The following is a 20489-nucleotide window of genomic DNA, read 5'->3' on the forward strand; positions in this document are numbered from 1 at the left end:
CAAAATAGACGCAGAGACATTGAAGCATGCAACAGACTGACATATTTCAAAGGGAAGGAGGGTTGGGGTTGAGAATAGATTAACCAAAGAATTTATATGCATATATGCATAACCCATGGACGCAGACAATAATGTGAAGGCCTGGGGAGGTGGCAGGAGTGGGGTGGAGGGGATCAATGGGGTAAAAAAGGGTGACATCTATAGTACTTTCAACAATAAAAATAAATTTCAAAATATAAAGCTAAAAATAGTACTGACACACTTGTAGTGAAGACAGTGAGCCCAGTACTAATCACATACTAAGTCCTCAATAAATATTTGCTGTTTTTATCATTTATGTGATACTTTCACTCTCTACCTTAAATAATTCTTATGTATAGTCTTATTTTAAAAGAAAATTGTTAAAGTTCCTGCTAAGAAACGTACAATTTCAAGATATCCCTTCTCAAATATAGTTTCTTTTGGAGTCATTTCCTTTCATTTGTGATGGTCATACTTTGTCTTCTTATTTTTTTTGCAAAAACAGAAAGGGTTTGCCAGCATGCCTCATTTGTCAATTTTTTGCAGTACAATTTTATATAAAATCTTGGATGGATCTAATGGAGAAGCTTACATTAAAAAATATTTCCTTTATTTGGTTCCATGGAAAGAAATGGGGAAAAGGAGAATAACTTTCTTAGCTTAGTTTGGCTTATGATTAAAATTTCAAGTTCCAAAATATCTTGTCTTTATTCCTCAAGAGAACTGAGTGAAGGCACAATAGAGAAGCCGGTTTCAACTGAACATGGCAACATGACCATGTGAGAGCCTAAGTCTCATGTGCAGGTTTACTGCAGCTCTTGATAGATGAAGACAGAGAGACCTAAGTTGTAGATATAATCATGTTACCCTTTTTTAAAAAAGTGGCTCCTTAGATTCCTTTGGCCTACAGAGAAAAGACAAATTTTTGTCCTGGTTTTACAGACCCTTACAATTTGTCAGCTTCACCCTCAGCACTCTACTATAACTCTTTTATTTCTTCATAGGTCCTCGGGCACTTTATGCTCTTCCCCTCTCTGTACACTTTAGATATAACTTTCTATCTATGCTTGTCCCTTTTCCACCCAACAATCCCACTATACCTTAAGGGTCAGTTCAAATTTCTCTTTCTCTGGAAGTCTTCCTTGCTTTAAATAAGTGGAATTGGCTAATCCTTTCTTTGTCGGACTCACATTTTTAATTAATATCATGATTCTTACCCTTAAAGAATTGCTCTGTTTTTATTTGGCTATGGCTTATTTCACCTTAATGATAGCAAGTTTCTTGAGTGTAGAGGTTGTCTGCCTTACTCATTTTTGTCTTCTTCAACATGCACAGTGTCTGGCAAATTGTAGATTGTTTTGTCAATGGGGCATAAAACTGGTCAATTTTTCTGAGACTTAAGCCATGAAACATGTTTCATTGGTGCTTGGTTAAATTTCAGTGTTTCTCAACCTTGGTTGCTCACTGGAATCACATGGAAAGCTTTGAAAAAGTACCAATGCCTGAACTAGGGACATTGATAGCTGCACCTAATTTCCATAGATTTGGACTTAGTTTAAAGTGGAGTTCAGGGTTTGGTAGTAATAGTAAGCACTTACATAGCTCTTACTATATAAGACACTATTTCAGGAACTGTCTTAAGCACTTTATTTACATTAATTTATAAGCATTTTTTTTTTTTTTTTGGAAAGCCAACATTGAGCACCACTACAGTCTGGCTAAATGGTAAGAAAATCTAATCATTGAGATTGAAATAAAATAATGATACATAATGACAGAACTAAGCTAGATTCTTTTAGCAGAGCACATTGTTTGTTTGTTTTTGTTTTTGAGTAAGTAGGCTAATAAGGAAGCAATCCCAGTCAGTATATATGGTGTGATGAGTTAGCGTTAGACCAGGAAAGACTTTCAGTGACTGCAGGAAGGATTCAGATTGCTGAGGAAATGTTAAACATTAAGAGTCATTGTTCTATTTAAACATTAAGAGTCATTGTTCTATGCAGTTCCCATGAAACAGCACTTTATTAACCAATTTGCCATAAAAGTTTGTCTTTGCTCACTGGAGCTTTTCACTTTTGAAATGAAAGGAATAATTTGATTTGACATCTTTGCAGTTATTTAAAAGAAATGTAACATCTGGAAAAAAAGAGACTCTAATGATTTAAGTAAAGCAATATTATAAAAGGTTTGTAAAAATGGTCCTGGGTTAAAATAGTGAGTTTTGAAAAGTAAAAGGGGGATTTTTATGTATCATATTAAATTGTGAAAAGTCTTTTCATACAAAATGTTATATAAAAGTAGTTTGCTTTTGCATTAAAACATATTTTTTTTCTAGCTTTCTTAAGGAACATTATTAATATGGTTCAGGGCACCCTCAGTACTGCTCATAGCTTTCTTAGTAGTCTTCTTGCTGCTTTTCTCTTTTCTCCCATCCATCTTTCCTGCCTGACAGCTATGCATCATCATGTACCCCGGTTATGCATGGAGGATTAACCTCAATGAGGTAAGGCAGGTTGGGCACTGGGCCTGGAATAAACCTGCCCACTTGGGTAGTACAGGGAGTAAGGGAAGAATCTTGCAAAAATCAGTGTCTATAGAGCAAGGCAACAAGGAGCCATTTGATGGCAGCCCTTGTTGTATATCAAAGAGAGGCAATCCAGAATAACACAGATGTCTAAGAAGATGGAGCAAGATCATGTGGAATCACATCAAGCAATACTGGAGGGTGCACCCAAGCAGTAGGAGAGAAGTCATGTTTGCCACAGCAGGCCTTAGCTATTGCAAGTTAGATTTTACTTCCTGTGATGGATGAGGTTTATTTCAGGGATGTCCCTACTCCAATATGTCTTGAGGTTTCAGTGGGGCTATAAAGGAAGGGAATAAACCAGGACCTGATTACTGGAATTGAGAATAAGGTGGGCGTGGTTTAAAAAAATAAGACAACCTTCTTTTTTACAGCTGAGAAGTATTCCATTGTGTAAATGTACCACAGCTTTTTTATCCACCCATTTACCGATGCACACTTGGGCTCCTTCCAAATCTTGGCTATTGTAAATAAAGCTGCAATGAACATGGGGGTGTGTATATTCTTCTGAATTAGTGTTTTGGGTTTCTTTGGATATATTCCCAGAAGTGGAATCAATGGGTCATAAGGCAGTTCCATTTTTAATTTTTGAGGCAACTCCATACTGCTTTCCACAAATGCTGCATGAAATCTTATCTTTTGTGACAGCATGGATGGACCTGAAGAGTATTATGCTAAGTGAAATAAGCCAGTCAAAGAAAGACAAATACCATATGATCTCACTTATATGTGGAATCTAATGAACAAAATTAACAAAGTGGATACAGACTCATGTATACAGAGAACAGATTGACAGCTGTCAGGGGGAAGGGAGTTGGGGGCTGGGTGAGAAGGATGAAGGGATTAAGCAAAGAAAAAAGAAGAAAGATCCGTGGACACAGACAACATTATGGTGATTGCCAGAGGGAAGGAGAGTGGGGGGAGGCAGAAGAAGGGAAGGGAGGGAAAAATGGTGATGGAAGGAGACTTGACTTGGGGTGGTAAATATACAATAAAGTATATAGATGATGTATTGTAGAATTGTATACCTGAAATCTGTATAATTTTATTAACCAATGTCACCCCAATAAATTCAATTTAAAAGATAATAAATAAAAATAAGATGACCAATTATTTGCACCTAGGCACAAACAGAGGCAGGTAAGTCACAAAAGTGACTTGATCCCAGGTCTCAGAATCCGACCAGAGTTCCTTAAGGGACCAGGTTCCATCTATAATGATGATGGTCCAATGGTTTAGATGTAGGGGGACGAGGGATACAATATTTGAGATACAGAAAAAATACATCTTCTTAACATCTTACTCTTATCATTCTGATCCATTTTCTTCAATGGCCCCTCTTGATTGCAGAACGAGCCAGTCTCATTAATCTGACAAGGCCTTCTATAATCTGGTTTCAACCATTTTTATTCTTGCTTCTCACTTCTCCTTATTATCTTTTTTCCCCAAACTCCTGTACCTACTTGCTTTGCATAGAGCCTACAGTTTCATTCACCAGATTAATTAAATATTCTTCTTTGCCTTAACGTACCCTATACTTTACTGGTTTGATGTTTTTCTTAAAATTTTCTCGTTCATATCTACCTTTTATGTAGAAATCATTACTTAATACCAAATGTTGGCAGTAATTATTTTTTCTTTTTTTTGTACACCTCTATTATTGAAATACCTTTGCAAGAAAAAGCTTATGTTGATCTAATTCATCTTAATATCTCACATCAAGCCCAACATATGGGGAGAGACCAAAATAACATTCTTTAAAGATCTAATTTATTAACTTAATTTTTTGACATTACTTGTACTTTTAAAATTATATTAACTTACACACATTTTGAGCTTTTGTAGACTTTTTTGGATTTGAAGGAAAAAGCTGTATTCTTTTTGAGTGAACTCTGAAGCCTCATCAATAGACTTAGGAACAATTTAGAAAATTCAGATTTTTAAGAATTTCAATATCTAGTTTCAAAGTACATGCATGCATATTGTATATTCATTTCATTATATAATACATAGATGTTTGTGTATGATTGAATTTTTATAATATTTAGAAAGGCAAAACTATGATAACATCATTTTCATGATCTTAGAAGACAAATGATGAACTAGTCTCAGAAAATTCAGTAACAGGCCTAATCATTGTCTTGAACCATTAATATGAGTAATAGCAGATACTGAATGGTTGTATATAAATAGGAAGGGATTGATCAACATTCAGGAGTCTCAGTATCATATAGATCAGTGGCTTTCAACCAGGCATGATTTTGACTTGCCCCTCAGGGGCATCTAACAATGTCTGGAGACATCTTAGGTTTTCACAAATGGTAGTGCTACTGGTATCTGGAGGGTAGAGGCCAGAGGTATGGTTAAGTGTCAACAATGCCCAATAAAGACTCATCTGGTCCAAGATGTCAATAGTGCTGAGGCTGAGAAACTGGACATAGACCAAGGCTAAGGTTTGGTCTATTGAAATTAACTTTTATATATATATATGTCCTTATTACATGGAAATGTACTGTTTTGATTTTTGCTTAAATAACTGAACCCAATCCTCCGTCTATGAAATAATTTAATAATGCAAAGGCTTTGTGGTGGTCATATAAATTGTGATTGTTTTTGGTTTGGATTCACATGTGGTTAAATTACATGTTTCCATGGTTTCATTGGATTTCAGGTTTTGCTTTATGGAGTAATATTGGTAAATGGAAGGATTGATATAAGGCAATTAATTGTAACTTTGGAACTATTCCTCCCTTTTTAAAGCTTTGCATAGCTTGGGCTTTTATACTTTATATAAAACTACTTATAACCCAAATGATTTATAGAAAAACTCTGCAAGGTGAGGTCAGTGTGCACTTCAAGGCCAGGGCAAAAGACTCTACTCTGCCATTTGTTTTTACTGTTTTGTTTGGCTCCTTTCATTAAACCAGATGGATACGCAGGGCACATATGGTGTGTGAACCGGCTGGGGCTCCCAGCAGGCCTGAGCTGTGGATTCTGTGGCCTGCTGCTGTGCTTTTATGTTTTAGTTCAAAATTCTTCTCCTCATTTGTGTAGGGGCCGAGGCCAGGCCCATCTAAGCTCAGCAGGAACCAGCTGCTCTGAAATCCAGAAGGCTCATCTAGAAGGAAAAGACCTTCTAGTGATAAAGTCCTTCTCATCTATGATCTGGCTCTTCCTTTGTGCCACTTAGCCCCCTCTCTCAGGATCAAAGAGCTCTGTGAGGACACAATTCTCTGACTCAGGCTTGTGGGTAATTCCTGTTTTGAATCCAGTTTTAGGTCTCTGGGTTGAATTTCCTTCTGGCTAGCCTCGTGGCCACTCCTGGAGGTCGAGAAACTGCTATTCAGATTTGAAAAGATTAGGAAAACAAAGGCCATTTCTAGTATTGACAGTAGTAATTCTGGTCTAGATGGGAGGTTTAGCCTGGGACCTTTGTGCTGTGATTAGTGTTATGGACATACTGGTCCTATCTATGGGTGAACCACCTCAGCAAGATGACATGGATCAGGCCATTATTAAAACATGTTCATTTTTGCTTCTGTTGTATTTGATGGTCACGGTCTCTTTTACATTTTACACCATGATCCTATATTTAGGAGGCTGCAGTGGTTTTAGGAGCTTGTAAGTGGTTATGAGCTTGGACTTTGGAATCAGGGAAAATTAGGCTTGACGCATGGCATCTATCACATTAGCAGAAGAAACTTAAAAGTTATTAAACCTCACTAACTCTCAATGTTCTCATCTAAAAATTGATATGATAGTGCCTCTATAACTAGAGCAAATGAGATGTATGTGCTGTGGTAAGAGTGTGCACTCCAATGCCAGACTAGTTGGGATTGAATGCTGGCTCTACCACTTACTAGCTAGCTGACCTTGAACACAATGCTTCACCTTTCTGTGCTCCAGAGATAATAATAGGATCAATGTAGAGGGTTATTGTCAAGATTGAGAGACTGCATGAGTGGAACACTTAGAATAATGTCAGGCATCTTATAGTACTTAATAATCATAAGCTAAATTATTATTGTGAGGGTGAAAATATTTTTCTCAGTAGCAAATAAATTCTTTTAGGAATTGTGTTCATTACATACATGTGTAGCACTTATAAAGGTACTATGTAGAAACTGTTTTGAAAGCCCTAAAATATTGTATTGTTTGGGTAACTGCTCATTTTTCCACTGCCTTGAAAAGTTTTTTCAGATGCTTAAATGACCACCTGTCAAACTAGACCAAGATGTCTGGTATTGCTCTTCAAACTGAGTAAAGTTTAAGAAAAATGTATACACACACACACACACACACACACACACACACACCCATGCACACGCCTTCTGACAAGTGTAGACAGGAATTGTGTCTAATGAAATGAAGCAATTGAAAAGAACCTATCACAACTCAAGAGTGTTAGAAACCCTTGGCTCTCCATATCCCTGGGAATTGAAGGTCTGTTTGCTACAATAACTTTAAATCATCTGCTCTTGGCAAGTTACACTTGTATTTTCCTCCTTCACTGCCACTGTGCTTGTCTCCTCCGGGAGGAATCCCCATGCTTCATCTCCCCCAAACCTCCATCTCCCCGTGACCCCGCTGTTCATTTCTAATTATTTTCTACTACTCTGGCTGGGGAATCAATCTCATTTATATCATTCATAGTTTAAAAAGCATTAAAAGGAAGACCTATTTACTCTGACACTACAACTCAGTTCTGACAGATTTAGGATTCCAATCCACAGCAAGCACACTTTTTGGTTGATACTATGATAGATCATACAAAAGGAGCAGATTGCACACTTTTGTGCATGTATTTTATGAAATCTGTTTGAAAAGAAGAGAGAAGAAAGGCAAAACATAAAAACCAGTATATTTCATATCTTTGCTATGTTAGCAGAGTTTCATTTTAGGATTAAAAAAGCCACATGTTGTTGAATTGATAAAAATAATTTATGAAGAGATATTATATGTGTGATGGCTTAATATCTTTCCCTGGGTCTAATTGGGTTTTAGGTTATAAAGAGATGTTAAAACAAACTGTAAAAGTTTCAGAGATTCTTTGCATGAAAATAAATTTTAGGATTGTATAACTCAAAAGGATTTCATTTAAAGTTTAGCTGGCATTTGTTGTTTTCAATAAACCAAAGTAAAATGCGATCAATACCACAGATGTTTTACAATTAGTATATAAAAAATGCATACAATGTTTTACCTTATTCTTACAATATAGAATTAGAATAATTTCGCTTTTGATTTTGTAGAGAAGTTTGGAATTTTCTTCAAATAAATGGAAGCATCACAATGAAATTAGGGCCTGGTCAGGAAGGAGCTTCAGGACTTCAAGACTTTCTTCAGAATAGAAAAGCATGTTTTAAATTGTTCGAGTTTTCCAGTTTATTTGGACTGGGCAGCTTCCTGCATGTCTTGTCATAACTACCATGTTAAATTTAGTTACATGTTTAGAAAATGGAGAAGAAATGTTCACCACTGGCAGGTGAAAATAGGAAATAAAAATATTGACTCGGGATGTTCCCAAGACAATTAAACACTTAATGAAAGGACTGTAGTTCCTAAGGCCACCGTGACTAGGAAAGTGGGCATAAGTATCTCATTTGGCACCCAGTTGATTCCAATTCATGATGCCTATAATTTCTGGCTATGTGAGTAATGTGGCAAAATAGCTTGTATTGCAGTAAAATGGAAAAAAATAAGTGCCTCTTAAAGGACTTACACTTTTAGGATCACACCTGAATCTTTCCTTCTCCATTTTCTCTCTTTTGGAAATACTAGGGCTTTTTTGGAATTCCTCAGTCTTTCATTTTGACTCCAGGCCTAAACAAAACATTGGCACACCTACTCGCTGATGACATTGTTTACCTGGAGGATTGGGCTGTTTTGGATCTAATATAACCCTAAACTATAATACTATCAGAAATTAATGTATCATTTGTTTAGCTTCTAAATAGAACATCATGATACATTATTTGGAAAGAATTTCTTCAAAAGAAAGCTATTTCTCTAAGAATCATTTATGAAGGAGTTACCATGTATGAGACACTATGTGTGCAAAGAGAGAAAAATAGTGTTTACATATTTATCAAGGAAAGTTACATTTTGATGGAATTTACTGAGAGGCGATGACTTTTCCTTTCAGGAAAATATAAAGGCAATTAACTTTTTTTTTTTTTTTTGGTAGTGTTTTTCAAGATTAATAGCAAAATGCATCATGCACTTGCTCTGACTGCATTTTGATTAAGGTATAAATCACTCAGACTGTGTTCATTTTGTTTGCAAGTATTGTTTGCTGAATCCCTTGCTTACAGATGACATCAGGAAAATAACTTTTTAAATAAATCACACTGTATGGATTAGATGGGAATTCTCAGTGCCAGGGGAAGGTGGTGGGAGTAGAAATTTTAAAGGAAACAAGAGAGTAAGTCTTGGAAGTTCTTGGAGGCTAGGAATCTCAGAGGGACAATAAAATCCATCTGCCAGCCCCTCTTTCCCCCACCCCCGGAACCACTCCCACCAGATAAAGAGATGTTTGGGAACACAAGCGCCTGGAGGACTTCACTGGCTTCTTTCTTGGGGCCTGGGAAAATGACCACGAGCACTGTGTCTGACGACATTGTCAGGCACCAATATAATCAAGATACCAGAATATCTGGCCCTTGAAAGAGGGCAAGATTTCCTTAGAAGCCTTTGGTCCCTAAAGAGTTTTCTTGATTGTGATGAGAGGATGCCCGGGAGGAAGTGGGTTGGACTAGGAGGTTGCAGCGCAGGTGGGCAGAGCAGACACCTCAGAGGACACTGGCGTGGAGGGTGGGCATGCAGGAGGCCAACCGCCAATTTCACCCAGATGCCTTCGCCCCCTTCCCATGACTGGATGCACCGCAGGGAAGGGGGGAAAACGATTTTGAATTGACTAAGTTTATGCCTCACTTGACTAAGAAAAACTCTTGAGTGGCTGAGGAAAAAACTTGGAATTGACTTAGTCAAGTTTCCGTTATTTGGCAACTTCAGCCCCGTTACAGAGAGATACGTGTTTTTTTACACATCTGAATTTTGTCAATTAAAAATATTGTGCTTACAAAGACTGCTATGATTTCAATGAATGTGCTTTATTTCTTGTGTGTTTTATGAAAAAAAAATGATTTTGGAATGCTTGATTCTAGGATCAGCTTCATAGATAGCAATGTAAACTGTTTTATAAGGTCCCCTTAACGGATTAAATGAAGAGAAATTAATTACCAGATGTTGATATGCTCAGAAATGTTTATATGATCTATCAGTTGATTGGAAATATTTACAGTGATTAATGTTTTGAATAAGAAATTTGCAAGATTAACAAAATATCAATCACAAAAATATTTAGGACTTTGTTATCAGTTTCTAGAAATGCCACTTATGAGAACAGATTGTGTTCTGTAGATATGTTTACAGTTTTTGTAGTTGGTTCTGTGATATCTGAATTTTCTCTTAGGTATAAGACCATTGAAGGAAATAAAAAGTATGTTTTTAAGTGAAATATTTCCTTATTTTTGCTCAGAGGCCCCAGTTATTTAGAGTACTGTTTTGAATTTATGTAACCTATAGTAACTAATGCTCAGAATCAATGTAAACCTTCTTGCTGGGCAAGTTTGATCTCAAATTGAACTCCTATACAGAGAACTCGTACTTGGCATGAGGCAGGGGGTGGTGGGTGGCGGTGTGGGCTGCATATGTTGCAGAATTTTGACTAGAAATTTGTAATTGTGTCCAGTCATCATCTTTTTAACCTTTGTTTCTTTCTCATTTGAGTCAATTTTCAGATATACTCTTTCTTGGTATGCATCATATTGTGTCTATTGATGAAATTCCCCAAAGTTACTTTCTATTGTTTTAAAATTTTTATTAATAAAATTGCTTATATTATCATAGGGAACCTCAGATGGGTGCTGTTGCTAATAGCCTGTAACTATAACTTGAAAGGATTAGCTATGTAAATGTTTTTAAAAAGCTCTGTTTATATACCTTTGACATACAATGCACTATGTGTATTTAAAGTGTAAAATTTGGTATGATTTGTGACATATACACACCTGTAAAACCATCACTACAATGAAGATAGTGAACATATTCATTATGCCAAAGTGCCCTGTGCCTCCTGGTAATATATCCTTCTGCCCTTTTCCTGTTCTTTCTCTTATCTCCAGGGATTGCACTGAATCTAAAGATCAAGTTAGGAAGAAGTGACATCTTGATAATATTGAATCTTTCTATCCGTGAACATGGAATCTTTCTCCATTTATTTAGTTCTTTGATTTCTTTCATCAGAGTTTTATATTTTTTTCATATAAATCTGATACATATTTTGTTAGATTTATACCTAAGTACAGTGGTACCTGGGTTTTCGACCTCTTCATTGACGAACATTTCAGTTTACGAACTGAAGACAGGAAATGCTTCGGTTTTCGAACCTGCCTCGGGAGTCGAACATGCCCCATGATTTCCGCTGAGGGCAAGATCCTGAGGCCCAGCTGTCGGCTGTGGATCTCTCGGTTTTCGAGCATTTCAGAACTTGAACAGTTCCGGAAAGGGTTACACTGGAAAACTGAGGCACTACTGTATTTCATTTTTTTGTGTGCTAATGTTAACGACATTGTGTTTTTAATTTCAAATTCCACTTGTTCCTTGCTGGTACTTGACAACACTTGGTATGGTCAGTCTTTTTAATTTCAGCCAGTCTGATAGCTGTGTAGTAGTATGTCATTGTGGTTTTAATTTGTACTTTCTTAATGACTGATAATATTTAACATGTTTTCCTGAGCTTATTTGCCATATATATGTATATATATTCTTTCTTGAAATGTTTTTTAAACTTTTTTGCCTGTTTTAAAATTTTCACATCCACATGTTTGGTGATTGACTAGAAACATAGCACTCAGAGTCAGCAATACTCATGACTGTATTTTATTATAGTTATCAGCAATGGAAAAAGATTCATCAGGCAGTTTGGAGGAATCCCAGTGCAGACTTCCAACATTTTCCCTCGTAGGAGGGATTAACACACTCCTTCCCCTAGTAGTGAAAACCAGCAATGTATGTGTAACGTTTTGGCTCAGAGAAGCTTGCTTGAGACTCAGAGTCCAGAGTTTCTATTTGGGGCCAGTCTTGTAGGTACTCTCTGCTGACATGGCCAGCCATAAGTTCCAAAATTCCAGAAAAAAATTAGATATTCACTATTAATCACATTTTTTGTATAATCAGCCTAGGCAAGCTGGTACTGCAGGGTACAGTATCCTGGGTAGACAAAAGAGCCTTATTAACGTAGGGAACATGACAAAGTCAAGTCCCCAAATGCCATCCAAGGGCCAGCCCTGCAAACAGACCCTTCTAAAGATAGCAATCTCAAAAGTACAATGTTAACTCTACACACACACACACACACACACCCCTCACACACAACTTTCACCAAAACACTCTGATTATTGTGGGACACCCAGAAAGAAGTAAGGATATGGTAAAACAGAAAAAGGCATTGGATTGAGGAAAGTTCTCAGGATCAGTTTTCTTCAGCTAAGACATGAGTTTGCCCACCTAAAGTAAGAAGGCAATTTTTAAAAGAATATTGCTAGATACAGACAAAATGTATATGGCCTTGAGATTATAATCACTACTTAATTTATAAAGGTAGTTGAGAATAGAAAAGAGGCTAATATGAGAAATTTTGATGAAAATAGTAGGCATTTAGATGATTGGGCCACTACCTGTAGCTTGACTGAGTTGCTAAATTTTCCTAAGTCACATTACCAGATATGCGCTCTAGACTTTTATGAGAGATATGTATTTTGGTACATGTATCTTTTGTAAGTGTTAAAAATGAGACAAACAAACAAACAATTTCTATAAAATCTTTTAGCCCTGATGCAAAACATTGGTTGAGATAGCTTTATTTTTGGAACCCTAGCTTTGCTAACTGAAGATAGTTTTTATTGGTGCCATTATAATTATGGAGCTAATTGTGAGTTATTGATACTAGTTTACTGTTGAAAGGTCATAAGCAGCAAATTTTTCTATTGTTCTGGGCCCAATTGCTTAAAGCCCTAAAATGAATATATTATACATTATACTATGAAATACTATAAGCGTATATATAAAGGACATTGTAGCTAAAAATGGAAGCCTAGTTATTAGAATATTTCGAAACTTTTGTATGTTCTATAACACTAAATCATAGTCTGGAAATATTTTAATATTACATTCCATCCATCTATTCAGCATACCACCACTTGCAATATTACTTTCTTCTTTTTAATGGAGACAAAGATGACTCATTGAATAATTTATTTCATTTCATAAAACAGCCCAATACTCTTTGAAATCAATTGTGGCAAAAGTAGAAAATAATTTTCAAAGACAAAGGGACAACATTAGCAGAGCAGCAATGGAATGACCATAACTATGTGGGCACAAAGTGAAGGGAGGATCTGTTAAGTGCATGATTAATTTTCTCACAGTAAATGACCACCCCAGATGATGATGCTGATAATGGTGGTCATGGTGATTATATTAACAACAGCTACCATTCATTGAGTGTCTACCAGGTGCCAGGAATTGTTCTAAGCTCTGTTATTTCATTAATTCATTTGATCCTCAAAAACCCTAACAGGTAAATATTATTTTTACTCCCATTTTTACAGACAAATGGACTGAAGAACAGAGAGCTTAGTAACTTGTTTGAGGTCACATACTACTAGAGGTAGCTATGCAATTAAATCCCAGGCAATTTAGTCTAAATACTCTGTTTTAAATACTACTCTTTATATGTAAAAGTGACAAACCTGATGTCCTTAGCTCTCCAACTACCTTGCATGATGGTCTTTAGAGGCAAAGAGGTTTGGTGACTGGGAAGCACTTTGAAAACATGGACTATAGTAAACAATATAAGACTAGATTATTTAACCAAATCTTTTATACAAAAATTAAAAAAAATTATATATATATTCTTAATTTATATAATTTTTAAAATTTTTGGATAAAAGATTAACCAAGTCTGCCAGACTTGCTTAGTTTTACAGATGTTTTTATATCCAAGGTAACGGTGCTGTTTACTCTCTTAGGGAAGCCTAACGTATGAGTCAAGAAGATGGTAGCCTACAGGAATTTTTAAAGGTGCTGCACAGGCTCGCTTACTTCAAAAATATCCCTACCATGCCTTTCCTGGTGCTGGGAACCCCTCCACGGGGGCAATGTAGGTCAAGGATAGCGCAGACAGATGGGCACCGGCGTGGCTGGGCGGACATTCCAGTGAGCTGTAGAGGCAGGAGGATTGGCTTCAATTCTTTGTACTTTTAAGGTTCTTTCCATCTCTAACAACTCCATGGGTGAAGGTAATGCCTGTTAAAATGCACAGCCTCTTAGGATTGATAATATAATTAGCTATTAATATCTAGTGAGAATTAGATTCTTCCTCGGTTAAGCATATTAAACAAGGGCCTATATTAGTATTAGTGGCACCCGGGTAACAGCAAGGAGAGCAGGGAAGAGCCGCTGGGAGAAAGTCCTGTGGAGTCAGAAAAAGTGGCAAGAAGGTGCTGTAGATCCTTATTCAGAAGCCTGTTATGAAGTATAAGGAAGGAATGGGGCGAGGAAGCTGCCATTAGTCATTTGTGATTTCATATCATTGCTTTTTTTGGTATTTATTATAGTTTCATTGCCCAGCCCCTTCACCCTGCCTCCCCCTTTGGAGCCTGTAGTCTTTCTCTTATCTCAGAAAAGTTCTAAGACTTCCCTGACACCCCCTCCTCTTTATTATTAAATCCCTTAGTCTTCAGACTACGGCAGCAATTTTCAACTAAGGCAGTCAGGTGTGCTGCAAGACCTGACTAGTCAGGGCACTGACATTGTTTCCCTTAGACTGTAAAAGAAAAAAAAAAAAAAAATGACAACATGCCCGGCTGGTGTTGCTCAGTGGATTGAACGTTGACCCATCCACCAAGAGGTTACTGGTTGGATTCCCTGTCAGGGCACATTCCTGGGTTTCTGGCTCAATCCCCAGAAGGGTCATGCAGGAAGCAGCTGATCCGTGTTCCTCTCGAATCGATGTTTCTCTCTCCCTCTCTCTCCTTCTCCCCTTCTCTCTTTCAAATCAGTAAAAACATATTTTAAAAAAATCTATAAAAGCTGACAACAGCCAACACAACAATAACTGTCCAGTGTGAATGAGTAAAAATTATACCTATTTTTTTTGTCAGATGGGCAAAAAATAGATTTTTTGGTGTGCTACAGAATTTTGGTAATTAGCTTATGTGTGCTGTGAGACGAAACAGGTTGAAAATTGCTAGACTAAGGGAAAGAATTGAGGGGTGGAAAAAAAAGGTAGGTCTGAGACTGTTGGTCTTTTTACCTCATTTTTTACTTCATCTTGTATTGTAAAAGTGATTTTCTGGATTACTGTAGATAAAGTTTATGAGTTATGGCTTTAGGTTTTGCATAGAAAATTGTGGATTCATAATTTTAGAGCCAAGTATGACTGTGGTATGGATCTTTTTTAAAGGAAAGAATTAACACAAGTCAAAAGATCTGAGACTTTTCCAAGATATGGCAGGTGTTCTGCTTCCCAGTATTGTGAGATTTCCACTTACCACATCAAAATGTTGCATGCTCACCTGTGTGTACACCAACCTGGCAATACACCCATACACACTTACACACTCCCATTGGTTTTAAAACCAGTCCATATGGCTGAGCTTCAGTAATGGAAACAGCCTTCTCATTATTTCCCCTCACTGTGAAGTGGAAGAAATACTTTAATCAGGCCTATGACTTATGTACAGTTAAAAAGGTGGTTCCCATGTTGAGTGCATCTAGTTTGTCTATGTATCTAAGTACCAATCTAAAGGGATTTATCACTATTCACAATGTCAAGATTTCTGAGTGGCACCAGATGAAATTTCAGACTGGGACATGGTTACCTGGTTGCATTCCAGTGTGCATTGTGAGACAGTAAAGAGAGAAGTATTTATGTTTGTGTTTTATAAAAATTAGAATTAACATTTTATGGGCAGGAATTTTGTCTGCCTTGTTCACTGGTATATGTCAGCACCCAGAACATTGTGGGCTGTGAGTAAATAACTGTTGACTTAAAAACATGAGCTTCACCATATGTCCTGATCTTTGCATTAGAATTAGGCACTAGAAATAGTGGACTCTGTTTCTGTCCTCAGCAAATGATGCTCTTACTCCCAATCTTCAACTTCTTTTCTACTATAATATTATCATTATTCACCAAGATATAATTGCCATTATTATTTCATTGATTATTTAGCAAACTCTATTGTTTTTTCCCTTTCTTTTAAAAAAATTGAATACTTTATTATATCACTAATAGATGGAATGTTTAATGACTGAATTAGTTTATGAATTTATGCATTTAATTTCTGACCATGAACTTCAGACTTAGGGAACTTTATATATACGATAGTGTCTCTGGGCCAAGGAATAATAACTTTATTTGCTGTAGTTATAATAAAATAAGGTAAAGATAAATTACCTACAGTAGATCATTGTTATAAGTATTTTAGTTAAAACATTATAATGTTCTAATTATAATAAAGGAACTGTTTTTACAAATAGTATGACATAGACATAGTTTTTGTCATTACAAAAAGGAAAGTTTAATTTAATTTAATTTAATCAGTGCCCGGTTTTTATGTAGTATGATATCAGGTAAGTTAAGCATTGAAGTGCACAGATTCTAGACTCAAGAGTGCTTGGTTTCAAATCCCAGCTTCACCACTTGGAAGCTGTGTGTCCTTTAACCTGTTTGTATACTAGGTTCTCCATACGTTAAGTGAAGATAATATTTCTTTCCTCAAAGGGAGATTGTGAGGGTTAACATTTGTAAAAACTTAGAGCTGTGCTTGGTTCATACTGTTTTTTCCCCCTTTCATTGCTCAATAATATTCTGTAGAATGGGTATACCACATTTTATTTATCCATTCGTCAGTTGATAGACATTTGTATTGTTTCCAATTCTTGGTTATTATGACTAATACTGCTATAAACATTTGTATACAAGTTTTGTTTGGACATATGTTTTCATTTATTTTCAGTATATAGTAAGTCCTCACTTAACATCATTAATAGCTTCTGCAACTTTAAGTGAAATGACATAAAGCTACACCAGTTTTACCATAGGCTAATTGATAAACAAGAGTTAAGTTCATATGCTATCTCATCAATGTTATAACAAAATGACACTGAATGAAACAACCTTTTAAGAGGACCTACTATATATTTAGGAGTGCAATTGCTGAGTCATATGGTAACTTTAAGTTTAAACTTTAAGAAACTGCCATACTGTTTTTGAAGAAGATTGCACCATTGACATTCCCACCAGCAATGTCTGAGAGTTCTAATTTCTCCACATCCATGCCAACAATTGTTACTGTCTGTTATTTTTATTTAATTTTTAAAATCCTCGCCTGAGGACACATTTTCACTCATTTTAGCGAGAGAGGTAAAGAGAGACAGAAAGAAACATTGATCAGTTGCCTCCCATATGCGCCCCGACTGGGGACTGAACCCACAACCTGGGTATGTGCCCCTACTGGGAATCAAACCATGACCATTCAGTGCATGGGATGACACTCCAACCAACAAGCCACACCGGCCAGGGCTGTTGTCTCTTATTTTGATGATAGCCATCCAGGTAGGTATGAATGCTATCTCATTGAAGTTTCGATTTTTATTTTACTGATAACTAATGGTTATGAGCATCTTTTCATGTATTCATGGGTCATTTGCATATCTTTTGGGGAAAAATGTCTATTCAGATCTTTTCCCACTTTTTTATTTGGGTTACTTGGCTTTTTATTATTGAGTTGTAATAGTCCTCTATATATTTTATTTTTTAATTTTTCAATTACAGTTTACATTTAGTATTTTTCTGTATTAGTTTCAGATGTACAGCATAGTGGTTAGACAGTCATGTACTTTACAGTGTTCCCCCTGATATTTCAAGTACCCACCTTGCCTCATACATAGTTATTATGATTATCTGATGTTTTCAAACACCCAATAAGTTCTGTGGAGAGCAAAATTAATGTTGGCATTGAATTCTTTAAATAATATTTAGACTTTAATGGAAAATGTATATTATACATTATCTCTGATCAAATATCAACCGATGTTAATTTTGTGAATTTATTTGGCAAGTCAGGATATCATTTCCCAGAAAGTTTTATTCCCGTTTTATAGTTTGGCTAACCACAGAACAAAAAAGAATTTTTCTATTTTTAACTTAAACTCTAGAAAAGGAGATGGACATAGGAAATCAGATTCACCCATATCCTTCTATGAGGATAATAGTAAAAAAAATTCATCAATCAACAGGCTGTGAGTTTAGGGACAGGAACGCTAGGATATATTGCTGTCCCAATCAGTGGACAGTGACAGAATAATTGGATTTCCTTGGAGATAAAAGGGACCTGCTTTCAACTGCTCTTTTAAAGTTAAAATAGACCAGTGATCCTGTAATGCTAGATTTAACCAAATATTCCCTAATATATATTTGCTTGTTTTGAACTAATTTAGACCTGAAGTGAGCAGATTCCTTGTGTCAGTCTGATTTTATTTTAAAGGTTGGGAATATCCTGAAAAATTGAAAGAACTGTCAATATAGCTTATTATATTTTGGACATATGATTGTTCAGTGAAATTTAGACCTATTCTGAGTCTGAATATAAATGTTATGATTTTTATTTTGGTTCATCAGGATTGTATATTTATTTCAAAAAGGGCAAATTGCGAGAAAAGAGACATTTTTTGTTGTTGAGCTTTTTAATTTCTTCTTAAAAATAGCTTTATTGAGATATTCATATACTATACAAATCACTCATTTGCAGTGTACAATTTAATGGCTTTTAGTATATACATAGAGTTGTCCATAATCATGATTTTAGAACATTTTCATTATCCCTAAAGGAAACCCATACCTCATACCTCTTCGCTGTCATCCCTTGAACCCTGCATATCCCTGGCCCTTAGCAACCACTAATCTATTTTCTGACTCCGAAAACTTGTCTTTTCTGAGTATTTCTTGTAAATAAAATCACACAATGTGTGGTCCTTTATGACTGACTTTTATCCCTTAGCCTAATGTTTCCAAGTTTCTTCTATATTGTTGCATATATTCGCACATCATATATTGCCAAATAATATTCCATTGCATGGATACACTACATTTTATTTATCCATTTATCAGTTGATGACCATTTGAGTTAACACTTTGGGGCTATTATGAATCATGTTTCTGCATATATTCATGTACAAGTTTTTGTGTATGTTTTTGTTTAATATACGTAGGAATGGAGTTCCTGGATCATGTGTATGTTTAACCATTTGAGGAATTGTCAAATTGCTTTTCAAAGTGGCTGTGACATTTTGGATTTCTACTAGCAATGTATGAGGGTTCCAATATCCCTTTTCTCTCCAACACTTGTTGTTCTGTGTTTTTATTATAGCCATTCTAGTGGGTGTAAGGTTGTATTTCATCGTGGCTTTGATTTGCATTTTTTTAATGGTGAATGATGTTGGGCACTTTTTTTTTTCTTCATGTGTGTACTGTCCATTTGTGTATCTTATTTTGGAGAATGTCTAAAATATTATAACTTTATCTCTGTATCATATAGTGTTAGTGTCAATTCCTATTTTAAGAAATAACTTTGAGCTAATAATATCAGAATTAGGGGAAAAAAATCTCATCTCAAAGGGATATACATTGCATAATTCCATTGATAAGAAATGTCTAAAATTGGCAAATCCATAGAAAGAGAAAGTAATTATTGGTTACCTAGGGCTTGGAAAGGGGAGAAATGGGGAATTACTGCTAATGGGTAAGAGGTTTCCTTTTGGAATGATGACAGTGTCCTAAAACTATATTGTGGTATTGGTTGCACAATTCTATAGATATACTAAAAACTCTTGAATGGTATATTTTAAAAAGGTGATTCTTTCGTTTTCCAATAACATGATTACATTTCCTTCTGAGTCTTCCTTACAGTTATTAACATCCATATCCCTACTAAAACTCTGTTCAAGACACTCTAGGCATTTTATATTATGAACCTCAAAATTCTTTCAGCCCTTCTCCTGCCCAATTCCAAAACCACTTCCATGTTTTTAGATGTTCGATGTAGCAGCATCCTACTCCCAAGTTCCACAATTTGTATTAGCTCCCTTTGCTGCTGTAACAAGGTACTACAGCGGAAAACAATATGAATTTATTATCTTACAGTTCTGGAGATCGAAAGTCTGGAATGGGGCTCCCTGGGCTAAAGTCAGGGTGTCAATAGGGCCACATTCCTTTCTGGAGGCTCTTCGGGAAAATCTGTTTCTTTATTTTTTCCGACTTCCAGAGGCCATCTGCATTCTTTGGATTGATTTCCCATTCCTTAATCTTCAAAGCTAGCAATATTGAGACAAATTCTTCCCATGCTGTCATGTCTGTGGTTCTTTTTCTTCTGTCTTCCTCTTTTACTTGTCAGGATCCTTATAATTACATTGAGCACATGTGGATAACACAGGACAATCTTTCATCTCAAAATCACTTCTAGAGCAACCTAAATTCTACCTACAACGTTAATTTCCCTTTGCTATGTAACCTAACATATTCACACGTTCTGGAAGATTAGGATTTGGATGTATTTGGGAGTTCTTTATTCTTCCTACCACAACACTCTTGTTGGAAGTGAAAAACGTGTTTCCTTAGGACCCTGTGTTCATAAGTAATGTTTAGATTCTTGAGGTTAAAAACAAGTTTTTATTAGGAAAATATTCTGCCTTCACTTTGTCTATGTATTTTTTAAAACAAAATCCACATGGATTCATAAAGTGTTTAAATAGCAAA

Source organism: Miniopterus natalensis, chromosome 5 (assembly GCF_054644295.1).
Source record: "Miniopterus natalensis isolate mMinNat1 chromosome 5, mMinNat1.hap1, whole genome shotgun sequence".
NCBI lineage: Eukaryota > Metazoa > Chordata > Mammalia > Chiroptera > Miniopteridae > Miniopterus > Miniopterus natalensis.